General features: G+C 49.2%; 2 long non-coding RNA genes across 3 annotated transcripts; one reads left to right on the top strand and one right to left on the bottom strand.

Annotated features, from left to right (window-relative positions):
* Nucleotides 1-2,903: 2,903 nt before the first annotated feature.
* LOC108351687 (uncharacterized) lies at nucleotides 2,904-6,903 on the bottom strand. The gene is made up of 3 exons (XR_001839342.3): nucleotides 6,526-6,903; nucleotides 6,300-6,396; nucleotides 2,904-3,122 (listed from the first exon to the last, which is right to left on the bottom strand). It is a non-coding gene; the product is annotated as an uncharacterized LOC108351687 (long non-coding RNA).
* Nucleotides 6,904-7,915: 1,012 nt separating this feature from the next.
* Nucleotides 7,916-15,174, top strand: LOC102555063 (uncharacterized). 2 transcript variants are annotated; one of them, XR_356238.3, is made up of 4 exons: nucleotides 7,916-8,053; nucleotides 9,270-9,380; nucleotides 14,429-14,584; nucleotides 14,900-15,174. It is a non-coding gene; the product is annotated as an uncharacterized LOC102555063 (long non-coding RNA). The 2 variants fall into 2 exon arrangements; XR_005488127.1 differs by having other exon boundaries at nucleotides 14,426-14,584.
* The last annotated feature ends 145 nt before the right edge of the window (nucleotides 15,175-15,319 follow it).

Genomic DNA, 15,319 nt, shown 5'->3' with positions numbered 1-15,319 from the left:
GACGGGGATTTAATTTGGGTTCCCACATCACCTCCGTCGAAGCCAGGGCCTTACACATACCAGGCAAGTACTCGACCACTGAGTTATAACCCTAGTTCTTTCTCTCTGCATAGTCTTGACATAAACTTTAATCTTCTATCTATCCAAACCTTTCTGTCCTACCCCTACACCATGGGAGGCTTCAAGTTGACATAGGGCAGGCCCTCTAGAGAGATGAATGTGTCTATTTTGCCTACCTCTGCATCCCTAGGGCTAACACAGTGCCTTGTACCTGACAATCAGCTGCTGATTGGAGGACTAAATGATGTCATCCACCCCTCCCTGTGACTAGAGGAGAGGGGCAGTGTGGCATGACCTCTGACTCCTACTTCTGGCAACAGCTTTGGAACAAGGGAGGGGCCTCTTTGATTGCATCACTAGAACTTTGGGAGAAAAACAGAAGCGTTCCCATCTGCTCCCTCAGTCCCAGACTTGTCTGTGTCTCTGATTTAGGCTTCACTCAGAAAGGAGCCCCAGACAGCCTGGCCTGTCTCAGGCTGTTTCCTCTCAGTTCATCTACTCTCATCATGAAACCACAGGCTGTGCATGGTCAAGGGCATCAAACGCACATGGTGCAGGCTGGGGGTCAGGGAAGGGGGGTCGGGGGAGGCCCTCTTCCCACCTGTGTGCCTTTTCTTGTTACCAGCTACCATCGTGCCCTGGCCTCTGCCGGGCCCTTGGGAGTGCTGACCCTTCCAATCCCCTTGTTCTTCAAGGGGGTATAATAGGCCTTCAGGTCCTTTCTTTCCCGAGAATGTCCTTCTAGCTATGTAAGTGTACATGTTTCATGTGAGTTAGGGACAATGAGAGAAGGCAAATCGGGTGGAAGGCTTGTGGGAACTCAGAGGGAGGCAGTGTCATGTGAGAACTGGGGAATAAGAGAATGGTTGCCGCCTTCTTCTTCTTCTTCTTCTTCTTCTTCTTCTTCTTCTTCTTCTTCTTCTTCTTCTTCTTCTTCTTCTTCTTCTTCCTCTTCCTTATCTTCCACCTCCTCCTCTTTCTCTTCCCCCCTCCTGTCTTACTCCTCTTTCTCCTCCTCCTCTTTCTCCTCCCCCTTTTCCTCCTCTTCCCCTTCTTCCTCTTCTTCCTCCTCCTCTTTCCTCTTCCTCCTCTTCCTCCTCTCCCTCTCCCTCTTCCTTTTCCTCCTCTTCCTCCTCTCCCTCTCCCTCTTCCTCTTCCTCCCCTTCCTTTTCCTCTTCCTCCCCTTCCTCTTCCTCTTCCTCCCCTTCCTCTTCCTCTTCCTCCCCTTCCTCTTCCTCCCCTCCCTCTCCCTCTTCCTCTTCCTCCCCTTCCTCTTCCTCTTCCTCCCCTTCCTCTTCCTCTTCCTCCCCTTCCTCTTCCTCTTCCTCCCCTTCCTCTTCCTCTTCCTCCCCTTCCTCTTCCTCCCCTTCCTCTTCCTCTTTCTCCTCTTCCTCTTCTTCTGCCTCCTTTTCCTCCTCCTCCTCCCCTTCCTACTCCTCCTCCTCCTTCTTTTTCCCCTCCTGCTGTTGGCACCACAGATCACTCACCACCAGTGATGTTCTTCATCCGGGGTTGCCAGGACTAGCCCATCCAGGTGTTCCCTCCCTGAGCCAACTGCCTGATGGGGCAAATAGAAAGGAAATGGAAAAACCAACAGGCCCAACAGCTGCAAACCTCATTTTCTACTTTGTACTTCAGTGACCAAATCATCTAAAATTTCCCCAATGAGTCACTTGAAAAACAAGAGCAAAGACTTGGGGACGACCTAAATGTGGCTGGTCCCATAATCTAGGCCCTACTGCCTAGCTCGGCAACTCTCTGCTTTGGGCAGGGCATACTCTTTGGAAGTCTAGCCTTGTGTGCCCAGTACAGGGCCTGTCAGGTGTCTGTCTGATGGGCAAGCTGGTGGGATGGTAGGGGGCAGGGAGGGAAGGAGACAGGTGCAGGTGCTATACCTGATGGTTATGACATAGTAGCTCATCCTACATTGGACTGTGGCAGCCATGCAAAAGTGACCACAGCACAGCCTGCAGGTGTTTTGCCCTTCCCACCCACCTAGTCCTGATCCAACACACTGCCATGTTGCCCCCCCCAACCCCGTAGTGGGTTGTCCTTCAGGCCCTGGGTTGGCCTCCAGTGCACATGTTTATCCCCTGGCCAGTCAACGAGCTTCCCGGGCAGCCTTTGATCCTAGCAGTTCCATGGAGGAAATGGAAACCATTGACTGAGAAAACCTGGGTTGTGAGGAGAAGATGGATCACAGGCCACTGGCCCATGTGACGGCCAGCCCACCTGCTGCTGGTGACATGGAGAGGCCATGGCCAGAGTCTAGACCTCTCTCCAGGGACTGAGCCCTGAGCCTGGAGCTGAGAATGGTGGCAGAGAGCTCAGAGCATTCCCAGGCTGAGAGCATCCTGGGCAGGCCAGAAATGCCAGGAGCAATGAACAGCGCAGTGAACCCAGCCGAAGATGAACGAGGGGAGGGGCTGGACAGGAAAATGGGAAGGAGCCAGTGGGCTGCAAGCTGCAGAGGATCTGTAGCAAGGGTCCGGAGGGAGACCTAGCATAGGAACAGGAGCACTGTGTGGGCAGGAACCTGGTATGCTGCTGGCTATCCGCTGAGGTGGATCCCATACAGGTAGGCCCGCTCCAGGGATGCCAGAGAGATCTGCAGAAGGTAGATATGGAGTAAGGAGCAAGTGGAGGCCCACATGGTGATCCTGTTCAGCCCACAGTTCTGTCGTGCTCAGACTTAGCCCTGTGTCCTACTCACCCCACACCTCACAATGGACCACAATGGTGCATTCTCTTACCGTCAAAGGGCTCCCACCCACTGCCAGGACCGGGGTAGCAACTCCGTCAATATTTACATAAGAACCAGCTGCTTGTGTTACCCAGCACTGTGTTCTTGTCTTCAGGCGCAAAGTCTGCCTGCTCCCTTCTCAGTGTGGGGGTGAGAAGACCTGCAAACAGCTCCAAATTTCCATTTTATACCGAGCAGCAAGCTGGGTGCAGCCCCTACACCACCTGGCCTCTCCACTGGTCACCACTTCGCTGCAGGCCTGGACAGCAGACATAGACACAGATTCCTTCATTCTGGAAACCTCCTGAGGTCCCGGCACCTGTACATTGACAGTCACAGTCACATTGAGAAGGACGGAGTCTATGATTGAACAGCCTGCTCTCTTGCCCTGTTCCATGCCTCACACCATGGCCAGTCAGTCACTTCCTCTTCTAGTTCCTGGGTTTCCTCTTATATATTTGGTTGTGAGCCTAGCCTTTTAACGGCTGAGCCATCTCTCCAGCCCGTTCCTGGGTTTCCTCATCTGCAAGGTATAAGTGGACCACGTCTTATAGGGGGCTGTAGAACCCTGGCATCAGAGTCTGTGTGTAGAAACAGCACTGAGGGTCCAGATGCACACAGCTGCTTCTTCTCCACAGACCTAAATGGCACACTACAGGAGCCCCACCCCAGGTCTGAGCTGGTGCACTTGCTTTGGGGCAAGCTCTCAGACACTGAGGGCTCTTATAGAACAGGACTGGGACAAAATGAAGTCACAGGACACCAAGAAGTACGTGAAACTGTTCAGAGGGTGGAGTTTGATGGTCCGATTTGAAAAAGGCATTCTATGTTTGCAAACATCCTTGGTGTTCCCTATTTGGAAAGAACGCTCTAGGACTGCAAACACCCTTGGCTAGAGGCTGGTATCGCAGCCAGCAATCAGGTCTAAAGATAGCAACAGAGTCCCTTTGCCCTTTTTCAGGCCCCGGATGATAGCAGCAGATCCTTAGGTATGTGGGCAGTGCACTTCCTCACTCTGGGTCATAATCCCATCCAGGAACAACTAAGAGGAGCCCCACCTGGTGCACGCAGTAGGGCAGCTTTCATACCTGGCAGAGAGAGAAAGGCAAGGGAATGCTCAGGTGTGACGACCCCATCACCACACCCAAAGCAAAGAGTCTGGGTCTGTTAGAGATCTCCTGCCTTTGTTATCCCTAGCTGGGCCCCTGGCTAACAAGCAGGAACCCTTGAACCCTGTGGAGGAGAGACAAGGCAGGTACTCTGATGCCTGCAGCCAGAGAACTGTCACTGAGGGGGGCAGATCATGAGTCTGACGTAAGGGAATGATGCCAGCCAAGGGGGTGCATGCCAGTGCGACTTAGCAGAAGCAAGTCCCAGCAGGGTAACTTGCTCAGCCGTCTGAAACAAGCACCCATGACCTCCTCCCCAGCTCTGATCCAGGAAGATACTTTCTGCAGGGTTTTCACCATGACCCTTCTAAGACACAGAACCCAAGCAATGTCCACCGAGCAGCTCCCTGAAGCACACAGGCCCGGGTGGCTTCACAGTGGCATAGGCGGTCTCCATGCCTCCATGACCGTGGCCTCTGGCCAGGGGTGTGGGGTCCTCTTCTGAAGTTGTATTTAGGAATAGCACTTGATAGATCTCACAGTGAGAAGGCAGGTTTTAAAGGTGTCAGTTTCCCATATGTCACCACCAGAATCAGGATGAATGTGACATGATGGTCACATCAAAGCTGGAAGGAACCTGACAACCATTCATTGCTCCTCTCCATTCGTGAGCCCCAGAGGCACAAGCACATTATTGGTGTGGCCTAAAAGGAGTCCTTCGTGTAAATGGCCTCTACCTTGCTCCAGATCTCACATCCTTCTGTCCTTCAGGATGAAATCAGGAAGGACAAACGGATTGGAGGCTAAGACAGATGCTGTAGGACATTTCCAGGAAATGAGATCCCCAGAGGATTGTGAGAGGCCCTTGGGAACTTCGGACTGTGGAGAGAATAGAGGAGGAAGCAGCTGGAGCCACCATAGCACAGCCTCACCCAGGGCCACTCAAGTCCTGCTGCTCTGTGTTGAGTCGGATCCGGAGACCAGATCTGCTACTTATCTCCTGTGTCTGGCAGTTATGGGATCTCCCAGGTCTCAGTTTTCTCATCTGGAAAGTGTGTGTACTAACCCACTTCCCAGATTCTATATGAGAATGAGCCAGTGCCCGGTGTGGCATGTGTCACAGGGTTTGTGGGTCCTCCTAACCACTCCACGGTTGTCTTCTCCATTTTCCTTCTCCCTTCTCTTTCTGAACTCCAGTTTAGTGAACTGATAAGGTCCGAGAAGCTCTCGCGAATTCTCTTATGTTTATGATCATTATTTCCAACCACAAGGTCAATTTTATCATCTCTACCAGAGCAAGAACACGCATTGTACAAAACACTCCTTTATCATAATGCATGTACAACATGTACACATAGAGCAAACATACACAACACACACACTATTCACAACACACATACATACATACCACACTGTATACACATACATACATAACATACCATACACACAGCATACATACATATACACACACTACACACTACACATACCCACCATCTACATGCATATACACACATACATGCACACATAAACATACACATACTATACACACACATACATTACACATAGCATAATACATATACGCACACCATATCATATATACCATATGCACACGCCAGGTGCACAAATACCATACACATGCATGCGCATAAGCACACACACACACATACACACACACACACACACACACACACACACGCCAGGTATACGAACTTAGCTTCACAAAATAGAGTCTCAGCCTGGATAACACATGCCCTGTGAATATGACATTCTTAGGTTTTCAGGAATGGTTCTGATTTACACCTGTTTGTCAGCCCAACACTGACATTTTCAGAATGAAATTGTTGCCAGGACAACAGGCATAAACCAGGAATGTCCTGGGAATCCTACAAATCCTCAAGACCTCAGTCTCAGGAAAAGAAGCTTCTGCTGCATGTTTCTGCCTGGGGTGCTCACAGTTCCGGTCTGTCACTGTGGGGAGACCCCTGAGCCTACAGGCCAAGCTCTGGCTCTGACCACTTTGGTTTGTAGCACTTGCTTCACCTCTGATTACTGCCCCATATCTCATGTTTGCTTTTCCCACCTCTCACGCTCATTATGAGCAACCTGAAGCAGGCATCATATCCCCAATGCTACTGGGTCCATAGTAAATGCTCAGTGAATATGTATGGAAAGAAAGAGCCCACGAGTGCCCTACCCAGAGAACACAGGGGTTAATGCAGCTCCCGCGGGATGCAAAAGAAGCCAGCTTAGAATACAGAAGAGAGCTGTTGTTTCCTGCCAGGCAAGCCTGAGCAGGCATCTTCACACACACACACACACACACACACACACACACACACACACACACACACACACACACTTCCTGCACACTTCTTTATAAATGGCACCTGGTGGTTGGCCAGGGAGCTGACATCTTCATGCCTACAGGTGACAAGCCGAGAGGACAGGGAAGTCTTTGTTTCAAGATTTGCAGGATTGAAGAGTCTATACCCCAAAAAAGGAAGGCAGTTCAGATCCCTGCTAGGAGTGCCCCCCACCTTACCCAGCTGCCCCCTCCCCCGCAAGGCACACCCCAGCCAAGGCATTCAGAGTAGATTCCCTGTGCACTCTCACCAGCAGCCTGGGTACCATCGCTTGTCACTTGACAATGGAGAAGGATGTTTCTCTATTTTCCAGCTCAGATGAGCTTTCGAAGATGCTATCTGGCTGTGATATAAATCCATTGAGAGAGCCCTGGAGGGAGCCCCTGCAAAGCCCTAAATTGGACACTAAAAACAGATAAAAGCTGATGGTTTAAAGGCTTTATGTGAGCTCCATTTGGGGGGAAGGAGTGAAAACAGGGATTTAGTTTGTCCTCTCCCACCAACACACTCTGGGCAGCTGTAGCTAGAGATTTTAAGTCTTTTGTGTCCCAGCTGCATAGCTCGGAGCAGCCTATTAGCCAGTGCTATAGGGGAGGGCCTCACACTACAGACATTCTCGGGGGAGGGGGGGGGACTGGCTCCACTTGCACTGAACTGTCACCATCCCATACCCTCACTCTAATGACCAAATAAAGGATGAGCACTCCAAGGATGCAACAGTTGGCTTCAGGACACCCAGGTCCAGGTAAACGGCCTCTCCTTGCTAAGTAGCTCAGACCCGCATCTTACTGAGCTACCTAAGAGCCCTAGTTCCCTTAGACCTGATTGGTGGATGGCACGTTGCCTGCCATGCTGTCACCTTTCTTCTTACCTGTCTTTCGGGGCCACCACCCTATAGTCACAGAAAATTTGGCATTTGGGAAGATAGACCAACATGAAAACTCCAGGGGACAAAGTGTTTATAAGGTAAACGTGAGGCTCTGAGGCCCCAGAACCCACATAATATATGCCTAGAACATCACTGTAGACAGACACAAGAAGGTCCCCTAGAGCCTGTGGGACAGCCAGTCCAGCCAACTCACTGAGTTCAATATCCAGGATCTATCACGGCGGTAGGAGTGCATCAGCTCCTGACGGTTATCTTCTGATTTCCACAGACAGGAATTCACCCCACCGCCAAAAAAATAAATGTCGAAAAAAGGTGGACAGTTGACATCAACCCTTGGCTTACACATGCACGTGCACATGCACACACACATAAATGGATATACACATACCGTTTTTGTTGTTGTTGTTGGTGGTTTTTAAGAACCATACAGTTTTGAAAGGCCCCACTGCTCTGTAAGAAAAAAAAATCCCAAAGTTTAAGCCAATTAATCTGCATCTTAGTGAATAGATTTGGTCATCCACATTTTCCAAATTGAGCTCATATTTTCCAGGAGATTCCACTGAGTAGCCACAGTTGAGTTTAAAGGGCTACATTGCAGATCCTATCATTCATTAGAAAAACCAACTCCGCCATTTAAAGCAAACATTTATTAAAATATTAAATATTCACTAAGAGATGGACTTTGCTCAGGACCATTCTCTGGAATTTCCCAGCTGGAATGGCCTGGGCTTATAAGGACCTATAGGCCACCGTACTTTCCCATGAGGCTTTGTTATTTCTCAGAACTACAATTCCCATCATTCCAGGAAGTTCCCTGATTCCTGGGCACGTGGGCCTTACAGGTTAATTTTGGGCTTTAGAACACCTACTAATGAACACAAAGGCAGAGGTGAGAGTGCCCATCTTTCTCAAATTCCTTACCCACCTATCCTCACTCCCATTCTTTGTTTTAGACATGAAGTAGAACGCTGTAGGGATGGCCTATGAAGAATGTCGTTAAGGATCTACCCTTCACTCCCGGCTAGGCATGATGAGCCTGGCTCAGCTCTCTCTTCTCGGGATCAGTAGGTTATGGAAGCAGTCTACAGGGTCTTTGGGACGTGCCAGATCTGAGAGGGATGTTGAAAGATCTAAGACCTAATGTCACTTTTACTTTATAGGGGATGGCACAGAGGAGGACAGCAATGTGAGCTGCTTGTAGGGGTCTTTGAGCCCTCCGCTTATGCCGTAGTGCCTGTGGAGAAGTGGGTCTTCTCACTCACACACTCATGTTGGTCCAGCAAAGCCTTTAGCTTCCGACAACTCCTTCTTAAGTGTATTCCCAGAGAGAAGAGTCACGAAGCCCCATGAATGCTCTGCTCTTAAAAGCTTTCTTTACCCTTCTAGGCTTCTGTACGTCTCATTTGTAAGAAAGAGAAAGGAGTAACTGTCATACAAGGTTGTTAAGTGATGCTTAAGTAAGACAAATACGTGGAGTCCCAGCGCCATGATGTTAGTTTAGGAAGTTACTTTTCTCTCTTCCCTTTCTTCTCTCCAGTCTTCTAGCATCGACACAGTACTTCCTTACCTACAGGATCATGACCTATAGCTCTAGGAGATATGCTGACCTGAACAATGTGTCCCAAAGGGTGGGAGGTTGGGGACTTTGCTCTTTTCCCTTAGACGGTCCCCTGGATTCTGATAGAGTAGGGCAGGAGTTTCACCCATGTGTTCCCAGGAAGTCACATCTTTATGTAGAAGGTTCAGCGTTCTTAATGGAGCCCTACCCCATCCTGTGGCATCCTCTACAGTCTCCATCCCAACTGGCTTGGATTAAGTGAAATAATATTTTTTCAACAAGTACCAACAAGCACCTCCTTGGTGCCAGGGGTACAGGACTGAGTGACAAGACCAGGTGGTCCCTGCTCACACGGCTTCCAAGTCAAGAGCCCAGTGGTGTTTCATCTGACTTGTGTTCACCACAGCAGTGATGTGTTAAAACTCTCCCCCCCGAGTGATGGGCAATAGGAGAGGGAACCTTTGGGAGGTGACTATTCTACCAGAACAGGATTAGCATCCTTGTGAACGAGTCCCTGGATCAAATCTTTCCCCTTTACATCCTGCAGGGAGCAGACAGAGTAAGAAAGAACAGCTCTGAACCAGGCAGCAGCCCCCACCAGATGCTGGATTTTCCAGCCTCTTGATTTTAGACTTCGAAATCTACACGATGATGAACGGTAATACATTCCTGTTGCTTAAAAGCCACTCAGTCGGTGGCATTTGGGATAGCAGCCTCAGTAGACTAGAACAAAAAATGGGTCTCTAGCAGTGGGACTGATGGGCCATTGGGCACCAGCAGTCACAGGATGCAGAGGAACTGGAGAGCAGGGTCTCAGGCAGCAATGAGTGTGGCGGGAATGATCGACTGTTTCCTAAGACAGCTTGTTTATTGAAATAGCACAGCTAGCTTATGTAGCTCGAGTAGTGGGGAGGGGAGGAGAAAGGACAAGGGAGGAGCTGCTGTAGTGGGGGCAGGGACCTTCTGAGCCTATGCCCAGATTAGCAGACTGCCAGTGGGCCTTTGTCTCCATGGAGTTGAGTAAGCCCAAGCCTGCTTTGGGTAGGGAGCACACCTACTACTGCAGAACTCTCTCAGAGGTAGCTGGGATATGGGCTATGCTCCACCATCCATCATCTGGCTTGGGAAACCACAAATGTTATGTCAAATACCTAAAGCTGTGGAAGTAGGGATTGTGAGGCACTTGCCAGTCAAATCCCACATCGCTGTAAGAACACCAGCCATGGAGTGGGCTCAAAAGGAGGTGAGCTCTAGAGGAAACGTGAGTCTTCTCAGAGAGTAGCTCAAATGGTCATGAACAGAATGTTGGGAGAAACATGGGCGGTAAGGGCTATTCTCAAAGGTCTTAGAAACAGGGAATATCTCAGTGGATACTAGAGGAAAAACGATCCTTGTAACAAAAAAACGGCAAAGACCTTGCCTGGATTGTGTTCATGTTCTGGTGTTCTGTAGAAGGAAGAACGTGTGAGCTATGAAATAGCATGTTTGGCTGAAGACATTTCCAAGAGAAGTATTGAAGACGCGACTTGAACTCTCTTGAATGGTTGTGACAGAATGTGAGACAATAGGAATGATTTAAAGACAGAGTTTCTAATCAAAAGGACTTCGAGAATCCTCAGCCTGTGTTGTAAAGGAAAGACAGACAGACAGACAGACAGGAAGGAAGGAAGGAAGGAAGGATTAAGAAACCATGTCAGAGAGAAAATACCCAGGGTGTGGCCAAGTGCCCACTCCATGAGAAGAGGAGACTCTATACAGGTGCTGCTTGTCACAACCACTGAGGAATAGTAGATTCTTGGAGCCATTTTTCCAAAGGTCAGAGATCCAGGCCTACAAGCAGAGTGGCTTCAAAGAAGAGGTGATAGATGTCTAAGGGGACTGGATACTTACTACCCAGGACCACCACCAACCTCCCTTGGCTGTCCTCAGGTTGGCTCCAGCAGGGCCAGAAGTCATATAGACATGGTGGCTACCCCTCTGGCAAGCACAGATAGTAGACAAACCTGTACAATCCTGTCCTGCTCTGTGTCTGCCTTGCCACTGGGGTGACCAAGGGCCACCGGCAAGCCACTCAGGGGAGACAGAATTCAATACAAGGATCTTTTAGCCCGGAACAAAAGGTTCCTGGTGGCTTTGGTCTGGCCTAAAAGGCCAAAGTGTTACAGTTCTCTAAATGGAAGCCCGGACAGGGCAGATAGCCACTGTCTTTCCTGCTACCATAGCAGCGGCTATGTTAGTGGCAGCAGTGGGTGTTTGGCAGGATAAATCCAGAGCCAGAGCCCCTAAGTAAGTGATGGGGAATGAACAGCAGTGAGTACTTGTGGGCAGAGGGGCACAGGCCCGGCTTGCTGGGCAGATCCGAGGTTTAGCAATGATGCTTCAGTAGGAGAAAACTCTACCCCAGAGTGTTAAAACAGCCACTCTCAGACAACAATTTGTGTGCCTTATTTCATGTAGCCCTTACGAATATTTTGGAAGCAGGGTGGGTTCCTGGGGTAGATGCTTCCCATTGGCTCAATCTGAGATTGTTAGGGATGCCCTATTAGCATGGGAAAGAACTTCAGGTATTGTCCCTACTTGACTGATTGCCTTGGCCCTCTCCTTGGGGTGTCTTCCAGGACAGGTAGAGCTCAGCAGGAAACTGATTTCATGCCTACCATTCTCAGAGATTCTGAGATTCTGAGATTCCCCGGGGGTTTTGAACCTGCTTCAACCTTACCAGTTCTCTTGTCGGATGGCATGGTCCACTTGCTCCACACAGTCCCATCTCTGCCAGTGCATAGAGACTGTGAACTACGCAGAGATGCGTGCATAGTAAGGTCACAGAATCTGCACCAGCAAGGCCACGGCATAGGACCACCCGGAGTCTATGAGACTTCATATGTGGAAAATAGGACACCAAGCCAGAGAGAGCTTTAAAATTTACTCTTGTTTACCCTGCATGTGGTTCAGACTTACTTGGGACCTGTGACCCCTTTCTTTTCTATTTATCCCTCTTGGAATGAAAACAGCCATTCTATGCCTGCTCTACCATAGAAATTTGGAAGCAAGTAATGTTTGATTTCACAAGTTCACAGCTGGAGAGCAATTTGCCTCAGGATGAATCATACCTTGAGTCTTATCCATATCTGATTTAGATGGTATTTAGATGGGACTCTGGATCTCAGACTTTGAAGTCAAAGCTGAGATGAGTTAAGACTTATGGGATGGACTAAGTGACCCTGCATATGAGAGGGATGTGAATTGGGGTGGGAGGTTGGACTAGAACGCTGAGGCCTGATGTTTGTTTCCAGCCCCAAAGCTAACCCCCAAATCCATGGTCTTAGGAGATGGGGCCTTTGGGGGTGACGATTAGGTAATAGGGACAATGATAGTGGGTCATTTCTATATGGAGGAAGAGAGAGGGTACCAACTCATTAAAATGGGGGGGGGGGGCTGAGGAAATGGCTCTGTTGGCAAAGTGCTTGCTGCATAAGCAAGAAGACCTGAGTTCATTCCCAGAACCCACAGACAGGCAGGCGTGGTGACTTGTGCCTGCAATCCCAGCGCTGAGGAATCAGAGACAAATGGATCCCGGCCAGCCTCCATTAATTAAGAAGTGAGCTCCAAGCCAAGGAAAGACCTGGTGGATGACACTTCACCTGATGTTTTCCTCTGGCCTCCATACTCATGCACATGTGTAAACGTACACACACGTGTGCATCTGCATGCACACACGTACCTGCATGCACACACGAATGCACCTCCAGACATATACACATGTACCTGCATGCACACATATGTGCTCCAGTATGCATACACACAAACATAAATAAATCAATAAATCGATACGTGAAGAGGACTTGCAGAAACTTGGGAATGGAGTTCAGAGAAATCTCCCTGGAGGAGGTGATTCCTAGCTAGGAAATGAGAATAAGTAAGACTCATCTATGAGAATTTTTGGGAAGAAGCGGAGTTCTAGGCAAAAGGAACATCAAGGGAACCATTGAGAACTGTTGAGAGATAACGGGGGGCTGACCAGCAAGAACAAGACTGGGAAAGAGCTAGTCTGGAGGTCTCAAATTAAAATGAGCATTAGACTCACCAGGAAGGACAAGATACCCTTCACCACTAGAATTTCTAATGCTCCACTAGTGCCTGAGAATTTATATTTCTAATGACTTCCTGCTGATGCCCATCAATAGTTCAATGTTAAATTGCTCTACGCCACATTAAGTGGTGAAGACCTTTCACTAAGATGGGGGTGGAGTGGTTGTGTGTGTGTGTGTGTGTGTGTGTGTGTGTGTGTGTGTGTGTGTGTGTGTGTGTTCATGCACATGTACGCCTATGGTTCTCCGCTGAAGTCACAAACAGACTCTCAGGTTCAGAGAGCTTTCTGCCCTACTCCTAGAGATGGCCTTCCCTTGGGAAGTAATTTTCCCTAGGCCTCTTGAATTTGCACAGCCTGCTAATTAATTGTTGGGAACTATCTCCTCAAGGATGTTTATATAGCCAACAGCCTTGGGAGATGGAGATGGAGTCTCTCCAAAGCAAAGGGAAAGAAGCTAAGTGCCTAATATTTAAAACATCTCTTTCTGGGGCAAAGGGCAAAAGTAAAGCCAGGTTTCTCCCTCTCAAAAGAGACTCAAAGTCTCTGAAGTTCTCTCTAGGAGCACACCCAACTGCATGGGACCATGCCTCTCACCTGTCACCTAACCATCTTCCAATCCTGCTGTTGGAAGCAGGGCAGAGGAACCTTTCCCCCTCTGGCTGCTTCCTCAGCTGTGTGACAAAGTCCTTTGTCTCTGACCCAGCATACATGAAGTCATGGCAGGCTATCATGTCCGCTAAGCAAGTCAGGTAAGACCCAGAACTCACATCAGCTAGTCTGTTTCCCTCTGCAGGCCAGTCCTCCAAGCCCCTCTGTTCACAAGATGATGTCACTACAACAGACTCCCCCGTGGGACTCTACATTGGTATTGTTTGCATCCAGCCTCTGAGTTCACTTGCAGGAGGATTCTCTCTCTCCACTACTCCCTATTCCCAGGGGGTCAGTATTAGAAGCTGCACCTTTCTGTGGCCCCACTTGGCCTTGTGAATTTAGGCGTACATTGACGTACTGAATCTTCCTAACCCCACTCGTGGGAATGAAGGCAGAGTCCTATCCTGCCAATAGGGAAACTGAGGTACACAGAGCAGGATCACCCACAAGGTCTGTGCCCTTTTCACAGTTTGTCGCTTAATGCCGTATTTTTAATATGAGCCTGAACCACGCTTGGCTAGGTAGGTAAGGCTTTATGAAAGATTTAAAAAGGGGGAGGGCTGTAAAGGTAAAGAGAATTGGAGGGGAACCGCATTAGCATTAGCATTCGACTGTACGCTTAAACCTCTATTTCTCACCTAAGGCAGGGAGAGAGAGGCTCATCTTTCACCCGTAAGTGGGGGTGGGGCTTTAGATAGCAGGTTTTCTCTTTTAGCTGTCTAGGTAGGAGGAAAAGGCTGAGCTACTCAGGTGTCGGAAGCTGGGGAAGCGGGAGAAGCTGCAGGCTCGCTCCAGGCAGCCCAGTTTGTTTTTGAATTGTAGATTGCTGAGTTTGATTGGAAAGTCAGAAGTCTAGCCAGGCCCCCTGCAGACCTATTTATGTGCAACTGGTCTCTCCTCAAAGACGAAACAAACATCAGAGGCTACCCAGCCCGCCTGACAAGCCCTCTGTGTTATCAAAGCAGGTGCCAATGTCAAGCTGAACCAGAACGGTTGGAGAGCCCCAGGACCCAGAAGAGCCGCCCGCAGTAGCCCCACCAACCCAGGGTGTTCTCAGAATTCCTCTCCCCACATCCAGCCCTATGAAACTTTTAGCATCTGCCTCTTCCCCTCAATCCTTGGTAAGTCCCATCCCTTCTTTCCCCTCTACCACTTCCGTTTCATCTCTAACTGATCTAATATTAATGTCCTCGTCATTACAGTGTTCGCAGGCAAAGAACTCATTTTGTCCACAGAGAGAGGGAGTTGGGAAATTAATATAATATTTGTTCAGGATTGATTTCAAGCCGTAATCCTTGCTGCCAGAGAGACCCATCTGTTTAAAACTATCAGACACTAATTACCCAGCTCGTGAACACAATAGCAGGATCGAGGAGCTGAGTTCTGGTCCCCCCCTCCCCCATAGGCTTGCAATTTAGCATTGTTATTTATTACAGGAGTGGGGGGAAATCTCAGTGAAGAAGATGGATCTCCCATCCTCTTGACTGGCAGAGGCTCCCAGAGGACCCAAGCACAGCGGGAAAGAGGACTCTGAATTTCTTGATCAAAGAATATGAGGTATTGCATTCATGTGGCCATAAAGGTTGAGCTCATTCCAAATGCTCTCTCTCCCCTCCCTGACTCAGTCCAGCCTCCCTACCAAATCTACTCTCTGGTGATACTTAATAAAGATACCGTCCTCCTTGGGGGGAAACGGAGTTGAAAGAGCTGATTCATTCTCCCGTAGTCTCTTTCTTTCATCTTCCCTAAGTAATCAGATGTCAGGCCTGGGCCTGGGCTGTGCTGTCTGTTTTATACCTTTGCTCTCGTGATGGACGCCCCCTCCTTCCCATTCAAACCCAAGACCCAAATGTTTG

The sequence above is a fragment of the Rattus norvegicus genome, chromosome 8, assembly GCF_036323735.1.
Source record: "Rattus norvegicus strain BN/NHsdMcwi chromosome 8, GRCr8, whole genome shotgun sequence".
Classification (NCBI taxonomy): Eukaryota; Metazoa; Chordata; class Mammalia; order Rodentia; family Muridae; genus Rattus; species Rattus norvegicus.
This window is presented reverse-complemented; position numbering and strand designations above follow the sequence as displayed.